This window comes from Oncorhynchus clarkii, chromosome 17 (assembly GCF_045791955.1).
Source record: "Oncorhynchus clarkii lewisi isolate Uvic-CL-2024 chromosome 17, UVic_Ocla_1.0, whole genome shotgun sequence".
In the NCBI taxonomy this organism is placed as follows: domain Eukaryota; kingdom Metazoa; phylum Chordata; class Actinopteri; order Salmoniformes; family Salmonidae; genus Oncorhynchus; species Oncorhynchus clarkii.
In genome coordinates this window covers 14,583,121-14,596,502 of record NC_092163.1, presented here as the reverse complement: position 1 = coordinate 14,596,502, position 13,382 = coordinate 14,583,121, and the positions used below count along the sequence as shown (strand labels likewise).

General features: G+C 39.7%; 1 pseudogene; it reads right to left on the bottom strand.

Moving 5' to 3' along the window:
* The window catches only part of LOC139369349 (VPS10 domain-containing receptor SorCS1-like), a 386,048-nt pseudogene that overhangs the window by 353,851 nt on the left and 18,815 nt on the right, over positions 1–13,382 (bottom strand).

Below are 13,382 nucleotides of genomic sequence, written 5' to 3'. Positions count from 1 at the left end.
GTACGTGACTTTGAACTCCTGTCTCTCCATTGTATTTCGAAAAATAAGACTCTCTCTCTCTCTCCCGACTATCCTCATGAAAGTAGCCTCTAAATTAAATTAATGGTAGTCAAACAACCTTGTTTTTCTCCTTCTCCCGAGCCTGCTTTAAACTCATGGAAATAGATCACTCTGTATTTATATAGTTTATTTTACACCAGTATTATATCTTTTTTTTCTCCACCCCCTCTTTGCATTCATACATTTCCATTTGTAATAACTCTTTAAAGAGAAGTAAAGACAAGCTTGGTTTGAAACCTAATAATACAACTGTGCTCAGTAAAACAGAGAGAGTGAGTGTTCATAGATATCAATGCATTATTCATTTGCCTTCCTTTAAAGGAATTCTGCTGAGTGGGAGGGGCATCAGAACATGAGCCAGCTAGGTTTACTGTTTTGGTGTTGTTTCTACACAGTGTGTGATTGTTATGAATGAAAAGGGCCTGGAGTTATCTCTGACTGCGTTTCCCAATAAGGAGATACTCTGGGCCCATGTGATAGCCTATACTTAGTGCCTAAGGTAATACTCTGGGCCCTTGTGATAGCCAATACATAAGGCCTGATGTAAAACTCTCAACACTGTATACTTGAAAAGGACCTTAAGTTTATCCCTGAACACGTGACCCGACGAGGACATACTCTGGTCCCTTGTGATAGCCTATACTCAGCACCTGCGGTAAAAGTCTGGGCCCTATATACATCTAACTATCTAAGTATTGTTTTTTTTTGTTTATTTTTGACACTCTTGAAAACTAAACCATGCATCTCAAGAGATTTCAACCCACAAAATGTCAAATAAATACATCGCTCTCTCTTGCTATAGCTTTTATTGTTTCCCTCTATTTATGCCTCTACTATATCCATTTTATCACCCTCCCTTTGGAATGGTTGAAACAGTCTGCTTTTTTCATTGTTATCCTGTGTCCCAACTATGATACTCTTGATACCTGTATAACAGAAAATAATGAAATTCTGAAGTCTGCAGGTATTGTCTGTAGCTACCACTCCAGGGCAGTACAAATAAAAACCCCACAACATATGTTGTCTGCCACTAAAGCCTCTCTGTGTCTTTTCCCCACTGGGGTATAGCTAGCTAGGGTTATGAGTAAAATTGTCTGCTAGGGATCCAGGCTAATGCTATTTTAAGCCTCAAACAACAGGGGAACAATACTTAATGTTTCTGAATGCCTTTGTGTAACATTGTATCATTTCAAATCCAAAGTGCTGGAGTACTGAGACAAAACAACAAAAACCTTTTCACTGTCCAAATACTTTTGGACCTCACTGTACATAAACTCATTACGTCTCCAAATGTGAGACGACAGCTAAGGTCCTAGTGTGTTCAGGGATTCCCCTGTACTCTGTTTAACAGTGAATACATTGTTATGTATTGCCACTACACTGAAAGTAAGTTGGTTACATTAAACATATGAATTATAAATACAGTGTCTCCTTTTCCTGCTGAGAGTTCCTCTGTACAGTGTCTGTGTTCTTTTGCCCATCTTAATCTTTTATTTTTATTGGCCAGTCTGAGATATGGCTTTTTCTACCTAGAAGGCCAGCATCCCGGAGTCGCATCTTCACTGTTGACGTTGAGACTGGTGTTTTGTATGTACTATTTAATGAAGCTGCCAGTTGAGGACTTGTGAGGCGTCTGTTTCTCAAACTAGACACTCTAATGTACTTGTTCTCTTGCTCAGTTGTGCACCGGGGCCTCCCACTTCTCTTTATATTATGGTTAGAGCCAGTTTGCACTGTTCTGTGAGAAGTACACAGCGTTGTACGAGATCTTCAGTTTCTTGGCAATTTCTCACATGGAATAGCCTTCATTTCTCAGAACAAGAATAGACTGATGTGTTTCAGAAGAAAGGTCTTTGTTTCTAGCCATTTTGAGACTGTAATCGAACCCACAAATGCTGATGCTACAGATACACAAATAGTCAAAAGAAGGCCAGTTTTATTGCTTCTTTAATCAGAACAACCGGTTTCAGCTGTGCTAACATAATTGCAAAAGGATTTTCTAATGATCAATTAGCCTTTTAAAATAATAAATTTGGATTTGCTAACACAACGTCCCATTGGAACACAGGAGTGATAGTTGCTGATAATGGGCCTCTGTACGCCAATTTAGATATTCCATAAAAAATCTGCTGTTTCCAGCTACAATACTCATTTACAACATTAATTAACAATGTCTACACTGTATTTCTGTTTTATCAATTTTATGTTATTTTTAACGGACAAAAAAATTGCTTTTCTTTCAAAAACAAGGAAATATCTAAGTGACCCCAAACTTTTGAACAGAAGTGTAAATATTGGGTATTTAATAATATATTACTAGAATTATATTATATTATTATATTCATTATATTAAATATAATATACGTTCATGTTGGGTATTTATACAATATATATTGGCTATTTAATCAAAGTCTAGGTTATGAATTAATTCAATACTGTAATACTTGATAATGCAATCAGTGTGCTCTTACTGCTGCTCTCTAATTATTTGTTATTCTTATCTGAAACTTTTTTTTTTTAATTGGGGGGGTATTTTCTTAAAACTGCATGTTGGTTAAGGGCTTGCGAAACTATTCACCCCCTTGGCATTTTTCCTATTTTGTTGCCTTACAACCTGGAATTAAAATAGATTTTGGGGGGGATTGTATCATTTGATTTACACAACATGCCTTCCACATTGAAGATGAATTTTTTTTTGTGTGTGAAACAAACAAGAAATAAGACAAAGAAATTGAAAAAATGAGCCTGCATAACTATTCACCCCCCCCCCCCGCAAAATCAATACTTTGTAGTGCCACCTTTTGCAGCAATAACAGCTGCAGGTCTCTTGGGTATGTCTCTATAAGCTTGGCACATCTAGCCACTGGGATTTATGCCCATTCTCCAAGGTAAAACTGCTTCAGCTCCTTCAAGTTGGATGGGTTCTGCTGATGTACAGCAAGTCATACCACAGATCCTCAATTGGATTGAGGTCTGGGCTTTCACCAGGTCATTCCAAGACATTTAAATGATTTCCCTTCTTATGGATAGGGGGCAGTATTCGGAAGTTTGGATGAATGAGGTGCCCAAAGTACTGTTACTAAGGCCCAGACGCTAGGATATGCATATAATTGGTGGTATTGGATAGAACACACTCTAAGGTTTCTAAAACTGTTAATATAATGTCTGTGAGTATAACAGAACTGATATGGCAGGCAAAACCCCAAGGTCACCACTCATTGAAATGGCTGTCTATGGGACAATCAAAGGAATACCTTCCAGATTGCAGTTCCTAGGGCTTCCAGTAGATGTCAACAGTCTTTAGAAGGAGATTCAGGCTTGTTTTTTGAAAAATGAGCTAGAATTTGTTGTTTTCTAGGTGGCTCCCATTTTAGCTGTAATATTGTGGTGAGCGTACATGAGGGCGCGCACTTCGTTATTTATCTCCGGGAATAAGCATACTATTCTCCGTCTTATATTTGATTGTTTATTTACATATTAGGGTACCTGAGGATTGATTAGAAAAGTTATTTTACTTGTTTGGACGAAGTTTATTGGTAACTTTTGGGATCCCTTTGTATGCATTTTAAATGAAGGAAACCGGTGGATTAGTGAATCAAGTGTGCCAACTAAACTGACTTTTTTGGGATATAAAGAAGGACTTTATCGAACAAAACGACCATGTGTTATGTAGCTGGGACACTTGGGATTGCCAACAGAGGAAGATCTTCAAAGGTAAGTGATTTATTTTATCGCTATTTCTGACTTTCATGTTGCCTCTGCTTGTTTGAAAAATGTTTGTAATGCTTTTGAACGCGGGGCACTGTCCTCAGATAATCGCATGGTATGCTTTCGCCGTAAAGCCTTTATGAAATCTGACAAAGCAGCTGGATTAACAAGAAGTTAACATTTTGATACTACCCATCCCGCATGCGGGAGCGTAACGTAGCCTCAAACTAATTAGCATAACGCAGCGGACATAAATCTTCCTAGAAAATGTTCCTATTCATGAAAATCACAAATGAAATATATTGAGACACAGCTTAGCCTTTTGTTAATCACACTGTAATCTCAGATTTTCAAAATATGCTTTACAGCCAACGCTAGACAAGCATTTCTGTAAGTTTATCATGGCATAATGCTATGCTAGGCTCTGCTAGCAGCAGGCAACATTTTCACGGAAATAAGAAAAGCAATCAAATTAAATCATTTACCTTTGAAGAACTTCGGATGTTTTCACTCAGGAGACTCCCAGTTAGATAGCAAATCTTCCTTTTTTCCAAAAATATTATTTTTGTAGACGAAATAGCTCCCGTGTGCTCTTCACGTTTGGCTGAGAAATCGACCGGAAAATGCGGTCACTACAACGCCTAACTTTTTTCCAAATTAGCTCCATAATATCGTCAGAAACATGGCAAACGTTGTTTAGAATCAATCCTCAAGGTGTTTTTCACATATCTATTCGATAATATATCCGTCGGGACAATTGGTTTCTCATTAGAAGCGATTGGAATAATGGCTACCTCAGTACTTTACTCAAGATCTTCTGCGGGAGCCATCATGTGACTACTTGTTCAATGTGGTCCCTTACGGCTATTCTTCAACATAAATGCGTAAAAAGACGTCACAATGCTGTAGACACCTTGGGGAATACGTAGAAAGCGTAAGCTCATTCGTAGCCCATTCACAGCCATATAAGGAGTCATTGGCATGCAGGGCTTTCAAAATATGGGGCACTTCTTGGTTGGATTTTTATCTGGGTTTCGCCTGTAACATCAGTAACATCAGTTCTGTTGCACTCACAGACAATATCTTTGCAGTTTTGGAAACGTCAGAGTGTTTTCTATCCAAAGCTGTCAATTATATGCATAGTCGAGCATCTTGTTGTGACAAAATATCCCGTTTAAAACGGGAACGTTCTTTATCCAAAAATGAAAATACTGCCCCCTAGTTACAAAAGGTTATACTCACAGACATTATTTTAACAGTTTTCCCATCCAAATCTACCAATTACTTGCAAATCCTGGCTTCTGGACCTGAGGAGCAGGCAGTTTACTTTGGGCACGCATTTCATCCAAAATTGGTCATTGGGTCAGAAGTTTACATACCCTCAATTCGTATTTGTTAGCATTGCCTTTACATTGTTTAACAGGTCTAATGTTTTGGGTAGCCTTCCACAAGCTTCCCACAATAGGTTGGGTGCATTTTGGCCCATTCCTCCTGAAATGATAAACTGAGTCAGGGTTATAGACCTATTTGCTCGCACATGCTTTTTCAGTTCTGCCCACAAATGTTCTATGGGATTGAGGTCGGGGCTTTGTGATGGCCACTCCAATACCTGAATTTTGTTGTCCTTAAGCAATTTTGCCACAACTTTGGAAGTGAGCTTGGGGTCATTGTCCCTTTGGAAGACCCATTTGATGTTGCTTCAATATATCCACATAATTTTACTCCCTCGTGATGCCATCTATTTTGTGAAGGGCACCAGTCCCTCCTGTAGCAAAGCACCCCCACAACATGATGCTGGCACTCCCGTGCGTCATGGTTGGGATTATGTTCTTCGGCTTGCAAGCCTCCCCCTTTTTCCTCCAAACATAACGATGGTCATAATGGCCAAATAGTTATATTTTTGTTTCATCAGACCAGAGGACATTTCTCCAAAAAGTTTGATCTTTGTCCCCATGTGCAGTTGCAAATCGTAGTCTGGCTTTTTTATGGCGGTTTTGGAGTAGTGACTTCTTCCTTGCTGAATGACCTTTCAGGTTATGTCGATGTAGGACTCGTTTTTACTGTAGATATAGATACTTTTGTACCTGTTTCCTCCAGAATCTCCACATGGTCCTTTGCAGTTGTTTTGGGATTGATTTTCACTTTTCGCACCAAAGTACGTTCATCTCTAGGAGACAGAACGCATCTCCATCCTGAGAGGTATGACACTTGAGTGGTCCCATGATGTTTATATTTGCGTACTATTGTTTGTACAGATGAACGTGGTATCTTCAGGCATTTGCAAATTGCTCCCAAGGATGAACCAGACTTGGGGAGGTCTAAAAAATTCTGAGGTCTTGGCTGATTTCTTTTGATTTTCCTATGATATCAAGCAAAGACGTATTAAGTTTGAAAGTAGGCCTTTAAATACATCCACAGGTACAACTCCAATTGACTCAAATGATGTCAATTAGCCTATCAGAAGCTTCTAAAGCATGACATTAATTTTCTGGAAATTTCCAAGCTGCCCTAAAGGCACAGTCAAGTTAGTGTATGTAAACTTCTGACCCACTGGAATTGTGATACAGTGAAATAATCTGTCTGTAAACATTTGTTGGAAAAATGACTTGTGTCATGCACAAAGTAGATGTCCTAACCGACTTGCCAATACTATAGTTTGTTAACAAGAAATTTGTGGAGTGGTTGAAAAACGAGTTTTAAACTTGTTGGGGATAGGGTGCAGTATTTTAACTTTGGATGAATTGCGTGCCCATAGTGAACTGCATCCTACTCTGTCCTAGATTGCTAATATATGCATATTATTACTAATATGGGATAGAAAACACTCTGAAGTTTCTAAATCTGTTTGAATTATGTCTGTGAGTATAACAGAACTCATAGGGCAGGCAATCTTCCAAACAAGAAGTGAAATTCTGAATGTGGGTCAAATTTGACTGCTTTTGTGACTCTATCTTTAGCTGGGAAAAAATGCTGTTTTTTTATTTATTTGGTGGTGGTCTAACATAAATATATGTTGTGTTTTTGCTGTAAAATATTTAAAAAATCGGACATGATGGGTAGATGAACAAGATGTTTATCTTTCATTTGCTGTATTGGACTTGTTAATGTATGAAAGTTAAATATTTCTTAAGAATATTTTTGAATTCCCTGCGCCACCTTTTCAGCTGAATGGGGAGCCTTGCCATAACAGATTAATGACTCCAACCTAAGTGTATGTAAACATCCGACTTCAATTGTACATTAACAGGGACGCAGGGTAGCCTAGTGGTTAGAGCGTTGGACTAGTAACCGGAAGGTTGCAAGTTCAAGCTGACAAGGTACAAATCTGTCATTCTGCCCCTGAACAGGCAGTTAACCCACTGTTCCTAGGCCGTCATTGAAAATAAGAATTTGTTCTTAACTGACTTGCCTAGTTAAATAAAGGTAAAAAAATATATATATTTTTTTTTAAATTAGGCAAAACAAACTGCACCCAGAAACAACAAAATACCAGTTGAAATAACCCATCACAAACCAGTTAGACATGCACATAAACTATAAAACAAACAATTCCACACACAGACATGGGGGGAACAGAGGGTTATATACACGTCATATAGTGAGGGAATGTAAACCAGGTGTGTGGGAAAACAAGACAAAACAAATGGAAAATGAAAGGTCGATGGCTAGAAGACCGGTGACGTCGACCGCCGAACACCGCCCGAACAAGGAGAGGAACCAACTTCGGCGGAAGTCATTACATTAGTTCAGTTTATTTCAGTTCAATTCAGTTCAGTTCATTTAATTTCAGTTCATAATAAATAAAGTTCAGTTTCTTTTAAGGGAAAGAATCTATTTGAACCAGGAAATTCCTTTGTTCAGGTTGAGAAGCCACGTGCATGTGCATGTGCATGAAATGTCTTCAATTATGGTCTATCAGGTACATTTAGTAGACGCATACATTACTGTAGCCTTACAAAGTTGGCCTCTTATTCCACTTTGTGTGTGTGTGCGCACACGGGCGTGTGTGTGCTTGTGTGGGTGCGCGCGTGTGTGTGTGTGTGTGTGTGTGTGTGTGTGTGTGTGTGTGTGTGTGTGTGTGTGTGTGTTTGCCTATTATCTCTCTGAAAGAGATAGGTATTTCAAAAGACTCACTACATTGATAACCTGCCTGATATATAATGAACTCTCTCTGTGACGTCCCTCACATTAAAGACCACTCACAGAGTCTCACTCTGCATCTTATGCAAATACATATTTAGATTTTCCCCACTGGATGTATGAAGAACAAAGAGAAAAAATTACACCAAGAGAAAATAATTGACATTGATCACACCAAGGCTGGCAGATTTTCATGCAATATTGTTGATATGTAGATATTCACTACCAGCGAAGTGCATTACTGAAAGCATCAACTTAAAAAGCGAGTTGATGGATGAAATAAAGGTTGAAAATCACTTAGGAACGTGGCTTTTATGATAATAACGATCAGCATGAGGCACAATCATGGCGGCCATTTTGGATCCACACTGGCAGGAAGAAGGAACCTTGCCATTAAATTCATAAACACCACTGAGAATGAGAGACTCAACACTCAGCCCATCTCTCTCCCCATAGGGAGTCTAGGCAGGACTAGTATCCACCCAGGGCTCAGGTACACAGACAGACAGACAAAGAAGAGACCACATTAGCCTTGCCTTCATGCCTCAGAGGACACGACCTGCCTTGGGGAACGTAACACCACTACTACGCAGGTCATCCTAGGGGGAATAGTGGTAAAACACAGCTCGGGCAGCACAAGCACAGCAGGGCATTCTGGGAAAAGTAGGGAATAGAAGAGAAAAGGTGTGAAAAGCAATGATGGCAAAACGACAAGTGAGTGAATGCATCTGTGAGGCCAGAGTAGACTCAGTCTCCCGTTCAGCCACACACACACACACGCACACGCACACACACACACACTAGCCCCAACTGCTGTGGTTAAGTTAGAGTTAGATCACTTCAGGCTGCATCAGGCCATCCTTGAGGGCTTAATTCATCACCCATACAATCAGGATCTAAAGCCCAATGAAGATAAAGTAGCCCAGTACTAGTGTCTGAGAGCTGGAGAAAACATGCTTGAGTAGGCAGTCAGTTCCTCTCACCTGGAAATAAGAAAACATCTCAAAATGGATGCCAGTTTCCGTCTTTAAGATCATTTTTCAAGATTTACAGCTAAGGGGAAACGGAGGCCGGGTGGTAGACTGAGGTAGACAGTAAAAAAACAAGTTCATGCAGCATGTCATAATTTCAGAAAATATTATTTAAACTGCAGGATTCGCTTTTTTCCTCCTTCATCCAAATGAAATCAAGCAAAAAGAGGCAGCCACAACAACAAATTAACATGTAAGAATGATAACAGGGTCCAGTGGCTTTACATGGTTGTGGAAATGACTTTTAGTAATTTTGCCTAATTACTCTATTTTTAAACGAAGCCCTCTATCCCATTTTGGGAGATGAAATAATTTCAGTATCATTTCAATATTCTGAATAAAATTGGGATGGAATGATCTGGCTGCTACATGAAAATGATCTGTGTCATAACAGCCATTCATTTATTAGTAGCCTGAAGTGTTAGCCAGAACAAGGACATGTCTCATCATTAACATGACCTACACGTCACATTGTGACCTAAGTTAAAGTACAAGCTGTCTTCACTCACAGAGGATTAGACAGGTTGTATTGCATCACCAATGAATACCCTTTTGTAGACGGACAGACTTTGGTGTCAGAACAGTTACGGACCAAAATCAAATATGACCTAACAATGCTTCCGTTTGAATGTGTAAGCACACTACTACAGACTTATAGACTGCAAATCAACTTAATTGCACTCTTGACCATCAGATATCGATCATTTAGGCCTATGAAAGCATAGGTACAACAGTGTTATAAGTGCTGTTGATGTTTTGCTAATCAAGTTAAGACTGGATATTTCACTAGATGATTTCATTGCCTCTGATTCCATTGTCTCAGGCCCTGTATCCCTACAATAATACACCATGGCAGATGCTGCATTAAGGAAACCCAATGACACTCTCATACAAAGTCCACATTATTCATTGGCATTGAATCGAATAATTCAATTAGGCCTAATCTATAGCTTTTGTAAAGGAATTGTGAGGTAAAAGTGGAAAGAACTAGCCAGAAATGTAGATGACCATATAGGCTTTCCTTCTCAATTAAATGTCATTACAAGTAAAGCGTTCGAAGAATTTATATCCCCGACAAAATAAATTTACAACTCTGCCCAGTCAATTAAATTGGATGAATGGTTTCGGGTCGGAAGCGAGGTATACTTGATGTAGTCTATTGCCAAAAAGATATATTGCTAAACATAAGACAAGTTAATTATGAACATTTATTGCAGTCGTTTTCATCAAATATAAATACACTGAAACTAATATTGGAATTCACCTGTCAGAGTAGACTAGCCTACGCGCAATGCTGCAATCGGTATGGCATGGGCACGGAGTCTGCAGCAAGCAAGCATCTCTTCGTGCGCAATAGCAATGTCAGTCCAACGTAGTCCCGATTGCTTTATTCTGGAGGTGGTGAAACCCAGTATTTGGGGTATGTGCCCTGCTGTGCCCAACTGAACAAATGTACCTGTTACAGTGGACGAAGAACTAGCTAAAACAGGCGAGATTTCTGTGCGTAACACATCAGGACATGATAAGCCTTTACATTGCTTCACGAAACGTACTGCTTTAGTCATCATATAAAACCACACAAACTTGGTGAATAATCATCACTTACGCTGCTGTTTTGTCCCAAACAGCAAACTACTGCATGGTTGTGTCCCCTGTCAAGGCGAAATTAGTGCTGGTTAGTTTGGGATCATCTCCTCTGCTGGCTGAGGCTTCTCCTCTGGAAGTCCCTCTCCTCTCTTCCGTGTTCCACTTGAATTCGGATCAGCCCAATCTTTTCATCCAGTAACGGACCAGGACTCCTTCTCTCATCCGAGGTCTCTCTTTCCAAATCGTGGCCACCGGTCCTCAGACTCGCTAAACGTCGGAACCTCGGTTCAACCTCGTAAACACCTACATGTTGGGTGTCGCTTAGTACTTCAGTATTTGGTTAGTACTCCAGCCGGACGTGTTCCAGAGCTTTGGCCGCCTGGCTCGGACACAGCTGCGCGCGTACCGGTATCCAGTTGCAATTCCTCCAGGTGTAGCTGGACTGGTGACGGACACAATGCGCAAATTATCTGGGTATGAGCGGAGATCGGAAGCCAGGTATACAGAGTTAAGTGCAAGCAGGGGCGTCAGTTGGCCATGCCAATCTCAGATCAAGACCAACATTGTAAAAGTAATCTACAAAAAGTAATAATTTACTTTCATTTCAATCTCTAATAAAATGCCACCCTGTTTAGGGTTTAATTCCTTCTACTTTGTGCATGACACAAGTCATTTTTCCAACAATTGTTTACAGAGAGATTATTTCACTTAAAACTCACTGTATCACAATTCCAGTGGGTCAGAAGTTAACATACACTAAATTGACTGTGCCTTTAAACAGCATGAAAAATTCCAGAAAATGATGTAATGGCTTTAGAAGCTTCTGATAGGCTAATTAACATAATTTTAGTCAATTGGAGGTGTACCTGTGGATGCATTTCAAGGCCTACCTTCAAACCCAGTGCCTCTTGCTTGACATCATGGGAAAATCAAAATAAACCAGCCAAGACTTCAGAAAAAAATTGCAGACCTTCACAAGTCCTTGGGAGCAATTTCCAAACGCCTGAAGGTACCACGTTCAACTGTACAAACAATAGTACGCAAGTATAAACACCATGGGACCACGCAGCCGTGATACTGTTCAGGAAGGAGACGAGTTCTGTCTCCTAAAGATGAACGTACTTTGGTGTGAAAAGTGCAAATCAATCCCAGAACAACAGCAAAGCACCTTGTGAAGACGCTGGAGGAAACAGGTACAAAAGTATCTATATCCACAGTAAAACGAATCCTGTATCGACATAACCTGAAAGGCCGCTCAGCAAGGAAGAAGCCACTGCTCCAAAACCGCCATAAAAAAAGCCAGACTATGGTTTGCAACTGCACATGGGGACAAAGATCGTACTTTTTGGAGAAATGTCCTCTGGTCTGACAAAACACAAATATAGCTGTTTGCCCATAATCACCATCGTTATATTTGGAGGAGAAAGGGGAGGCTTGCAAGCTGAAGAACACCATCCCAACCGTGAAGCAAGGGGGTGGCAGTATCATGTTGTGAGGGTGCTTTGCTGCAGGAGGGACTGGTGTACTTAACTAAATAGATGGCATCATGAGGAGGAAAATTATGTGGATATATTGAAGCAACATCTCAAGACATCAGTCAGGAAGTTGAAGCTTGGTCGCAAATGGGTCTTCCAAATGGACAATGACCACAAGCATACTTCCGATGTTGTGGAAATGTGGAAAAATTGCTTAAGGACAACAAAATCAAGGTATTGGAGTGGCCATCAAAAAGCCCTGACCTCAATCCCATAGAAAAGTTGTGGGCAGAACTGAAAAAGAGTGTGCGAGCAAGGAGGCCTACAACCTGAATCAGTTACACCAGCTCTGTCAGGAGGAATGGGCCAACATTCGCCATATTTATTGTGGGAAGGTTGTGGAAGGCTACCGAAACATTAATTGTGGGTATGTAAACTTCTGACCCACTGGGAATGTGATGAAAGAAATAAAAGCTGAAATAAATAATTCTCTCTACTATTATTCTGACATTTCACATTCTTAAAATAAAGTGGTAAAGCTAACTGACCTAAGACAGGGAATTTTTACTAGGATTAAATGTCAGAAATTGTGAAAACTGAGTTTAAATGTATTTGGCTAAGCTGTACGTAAACTTCCGACTTCAATTGTAATTACTGGTGCCTTTACAGAAATAAATAAAATCCTTCAAAATACTACACCAGAGAGCATGATTTGGCCACAGAGGATCATTAAGTTTTTAAAAATTAGTTGTGGATTGTTTTATGAGTGCAATTTGAGCAGCATGCCTGACACATAGTCTACCAAATAGCTGATTGTTAAGTCATAGCTCTCAGTTAAATAGCCCCAAGCCTATTGCAATATTTCAAAATACGATCGTAGGAAAAACATAGTTTAGAAAGCAAAGAAAATACAAAGAAATACCTCTAATCTGTCTCTAAACTTAGGGAACAGTAGCCTATTTTATTGGCACCTACAGCCATATCCCTGGTGAGTGCCAGCAGGCCATATTCCTGGTAAATGCCTGCAGGCCATATCTCTTTTGAGTGCGCACATAATCACAGTCCTTATCATTAGACCTGTACCACTGGAAAACTTTTTGAATGACAATAATGTCCTCTTCCTGTCTAGATGGTGATCATATAGCATATTTTGTGTCTCCCCTTTTCGAGGACTAGATTAAATGGTTGCTTTCAAGACAAGGTCGCTTTTACTTTTACTGATCTGTTTGTCAGTATCAGCATAGTAGGCTACTAATTTGTATCTTCTGAAAAAATATATTGTTTTTTTTCCCAGTCACATAAAGTGTAGTAGAATTGCATGAAATGTATTTCTAAAATGCCACATTTTTCCTGTGCAAAGAAAGGAGAAGAAATTGCTCTA